This window comes from Eschscholzia californica, unplaced genomic scaffold (assembly GCF_041429995.1).
Source record: "Eschscholzia californica isolate CP2 unplaced genomic scaffold, dmEscCali1.0.p SCAF_2, whole genome shotgun sequence".
Lineage (NCBI taxonomy): Eukaryota > Viridiplantae > Streptophyta > Magnoliopsida > Ranunculales > Papaveraceae > Eschscholzia > Eschscholzia californica.
In genome coordinates, this window is record NW_028238309.1 from 26,812,497 (window position 1) to 26,816,747 (window position 4,251).

Consider the following 4,251-nt stretch of genomic DNA (forward strand, 5'->3'; position numbering starts at 1 on the left):
GGAACTGTTCCCTCTCTTTCCCGTTCGTTTTTGCAGAGAGAGAGAGAGAGAAAGCGAGAGAGAGAAATAACAACTGCAAGGAGGAATCGATCCCACCACACCAGCAAGGAGGAGTGAGAGCAAGGATTTCTCGTGAGTTTTTTATGCCGATTCTGGTGAGTTTGAACTATCTCTCTCAAGAATTTCTGCAGGGCAACTAGGGTTTTATAATAAATAGATTAGATCTTAAATTCAATGAATAACTTGAATTTATTCTCTTAGAAATCCCCTTTTAGTTCAATGAATAGCTTTAATTTAAATTCAAGATTATTCTCTTGATTTTTAGGGATTTCTATTAGGGTGACTTCTCTAAGACACCACACCAGCAAGGAGCAAAGTTTTGGTCTCTCTCGCTCTCTCATCTTTACGTCATCACTTCTTCGTTAAGTCCGATTTTTTTTATCTTACTTGCTTAAATATTGCTGGTAAGGGTTTTCAAGTCAATGGTCTCTAAAATTTCTTATGTTCCTTCTTTATTTTATAACAGCAAGGAGGAGTCGAGCAAACAAAGTGAAGTGAGCAACGAGTACCAGGGGTTAACTTTAATCTCCACTAGGGTTTTGAGTTTCTTCTGCTACTTCGCTCATTCGGAACCCTAGGAGTTCTCTTCTTCTTTTAGTTTCCGAGAGTTCAGCCTCAGTTTATCTATTTTGCAGGGGCTCCGAGCTTTATCAGGTGCGTTATCAACGCCTCGTTTGATCTTATTTAGGGGTTTTCTTAGCATTTTACATCAGGGTTTGGATTATGTTTGATGTAAGTTTAATTATGTTCACAATCTATATTCCGATATCAGTTTTAACAATGTACTTCTTAGCCATTTCAGAATATGTTTTATTCAACTTTTTTGTTCTTATTTCCTTAGGTATTCGAGACTGTTCAACAGGCACATGATGTTCCGTTCATATCTTATTTTGAGGTAACACATTGTCACAAATGGTTTTTTATCTTTTTCTTTCATATCTAGCTTTCATTTTCATGTTCCATCTCCTTGCTTGACATATACAAATACGAGTAACGTTGATAAGTCATGCTTTGAGGTTTATTCTTTTTCATTCTGCTCAACGTTCTTCCATTTTTTAGCATCTACGCAAACGCAATGATCTGCACTTGTAGGTTCAGAAAATTCAGTCTTTGACACCAAATATTGGGGTTGTATACAGGTTGCGTTTATGTACTTGTATTTATTTGTTAAGAAAGTTTACTTTAAAATCCTTATGTTAGTGACGAACTAGTAAAGCCTATATCACATTAAACATAACTATTACTGGTAATCTTGCTCTCCTCTGCAGTGGTATGGGACATTGTTTGCATCATCTGTTATCTGCTTGTCAATTTTACATCATTGATGTTCTGGTCTTTGCAGGAGTTCACTCAATCTGGGCAATGAATAATCATTTCCTCATCTTTGTGATAACAAAATTTCATCAACCGATATAAACTAAGGTATCCAAGTTATTTGCGTTTTTACCAGCATACGTCCTTAGATTCTTGTGCTTCCTAGATTTGTAGATAGTAGTATTTTGATTCGTTGTTACCTAAAAGTAGACGCTAAATTTGGTTACAAATACTTCAAGACTGTCAAATGCTTCTCCTTTATCTTGTGAAGAGAAGGCAAATAATCTGAATTTGAACTTTCCATAGCAACTCAACTATGTAGAAGAAACTAATGACCAAGGCTGCAACACCCTTGCATATAACACAAGTAGTGAATGTAATCCCTCTCTGATGTCAAAGATTTGTCTTGAAAAATGTAAATAAAAAAAACTAGTAACTAAACATTGAAATGCAGGAAAACAAGACTTTTTCGATAGAGATCTTCAAATGTTGGATATAATTACCCTTAGATACTTTTACTCCATCTTAATGTCACCCACGTTTATATCTTGTAATTGATTCTCTTTTGATTCATCTACATTTATGCTATTATGAAGATTTTGATATGTATTCATCTCGCCGGTAGTTAAGAGAGGCAAAGAGAACAGCGGAATCCAATAGTGGAAGATGAATACAATGGAAACCATGTAGTTTCAATGGTTACTTCAGGTTAAAAACTTAGTGTTTTCTATATATGTGTATATGTTTGGTTTGGAAGTGATGAACTTGAAACTTGTATTAAGAGTAATCAAGTGTTGCTTTGAGTTTTCCTTTTTAGCTTTTTGATTTTCAAATAAGGACAACAGTAAGAGCTGCAAAGAAGAATTTCGGTGTAGCCTGATTTTCTTTTTTTTTTTTAGATCAGTTATTTGTAACGGCCAATAGGATACTAGCCGCTACAAATGGTCATGAACATTGGCACTCCGGTAAACTTTTTTGTAACGGCCTATGTACCGAAGGCTGTTACAAATGATCTTTTATAGCGGCCAATAGCCGTTACAAATGTATTAGCAACGGGGTTTGTTGTAACGACTTAAATTTTTTTTATAACGGTTTTAAGCCGTTACAAAAAGCTATTTGATAACTTTTCCATGAATATTTACCCGCTATATAGATCCGTATTTTCATATGAACAAAAGGAATAAATACTTTACTAAAATCAATGTCGACTCTTTGCTTGTAACTTTTATCTACAAGTCTTGCTTTGTACTTTTAGACTTCACCACTTGCATTCTTATTTGGTTAGTACCTCTTTGTCAACTCATATGCATCATTCTTTTCAATTGTATTAATTTCTTCATCCATTGTTTTTTCCATTTTTTCTTCTTGAATGACTTCTTCATGACTAGTAGAATCATAACCCATGGGAAAGCAACATAAGTTCACTTCTTCTTCCTTATCAATAACTTCATAAATCTCTCTCAAGCTTCTTGTTTTCATTGGTCTTTCACTAGAACTTCCTTCCGATGATGAGGATGATGGAGATGGAGATGAAGATGATGGTGATGATGATGCTCTACACATTGGTGTTTGTGGCTCTCTTTGAATTTTGTTTGGTGCTTCTTCTTCTTTTTCACCTTCAAGCTCAAGTTCAACTTGAATAGTTTCTTTTCCTTTCCATTCTCATGTCATTTCTTCTTCAAATACAAGATCTCTACTAAGTAGAACTCTATTGGTAGTCGGATCAAATAACTTGTAACACTTTGTTTGCTCACTACAACCAAGGAAGATGCATTTTTCACCTTTGTCATCAAGTTTTGTTCTTTTTGGTTCCGGTATCTTTGCATAAGCAATACATCCAAATATCTTTAAATGAGATACACTAGGCTTGTAATAGCCCCATGCCTCTTGCGGTGTCTTCATATAAACACTTTTAGTGGGACATCTATTTAACAAGTAAACGGCACATGCAACGGCTTCACCCCAAAATTCTCTAGGCAAACTTTTTTGTTTTAACATGCTTCTTGCCATGTTTAATATGTTACGATTTTTTCTCTCGGCTACTCCATTTAGTTGTGGTGTGTATGACGGGGTAAGTTCATGAATAATTCCATGTTCTTTACAAAACATATCAAAGTCTCTTGAAGTAAATTCCCCACCTCTATCCGATCTTAGTTTCTTGATAAAATACCCACTTTGTTTCTCAACCATATTCTTGAATTCCTTGAACACTTCAAATACTTCGAATTTATTTTTCAAGAAGTATACCCATGTTTTTCTACTATAATCATCAATAAAAGTGAGAAAGTAATTGTTACCTCCATTTGTCACTGGCTTCAATGGACCACAAACATCGGTATGCACAAGCTTTAGAGGATTGTAAGCTCTCCACCTTCCTTCTTTAGAGAAAGTCGTTCTATGATGCTTCCCAAAGATATATCCTTCACACACTTTATTTGGGTGATCAATATATGGTAAACCCCTTACCATGTTGTTGCTTGCCAAAGCTTTCATTCCATCAAAATTTAAATGTCCAAGTCTCAAATGCCACAACCAAGATTTATCTTTCACAATAGAGTTTAAGCATTTTGCATCACCATGTTGAATGTTTAAAGGAAATAATCTATTCTTTGCCATTTTCACCTTAGCAATTAGAGTTCCACTTTTATCTCTTAATGTGAGATGAAGATCCTTCAATCTTATAACATAGCCTTTTTCCAAAAGTTGCCCCAAACTTAAAATGTTATTTTTCATTGCGGGAACATAATAAAAATCGGAAATATAGTTATGTTTTCCATTTTTGAGTTGAATGAGGATATTACCTTTCCCTAGCACCGGAATCTTTGACGAGTCACCAAACTTTACACACCCTTTCACACTTTCATTCACTTCAACAAA

General features: G+C 34.8%; 1 long non-coding RNA gene across 4 annotated transcripts; it reads left to right on the forward strand.

Annotated features, from left to right (window-relative positions):
* The first annotated feature begins 530 nt into the window (after window positions 1–530).
* LOC147557183 (uncharacterized) lies at window positions 531–3,033 on the forward strand. Of its 4 annotated transcripts, none has more exons than XR_015235089.1 (4): window positions 531–714; window positions 902–955; window positions 1,403–1,482; window positions 2,868–3,033. It is a non-coding gene; the product is annotated as an uncharacterized LOC147557183 (long non-coding RNA). The 4 variants fall into 4 exon arrangements; XR_015235090.1 differs by lacking the exon at window positions 2,868–3,033 and adding an exon at window positions 1,971–2,345; XR_015235088.1 differs by lacking the exon at window positions 2,868–3,033 and adding an exon at window positions 2,000–2,345.
* Window positions 3,034–4,251: the final 1,218 nt, after the last annotated feature.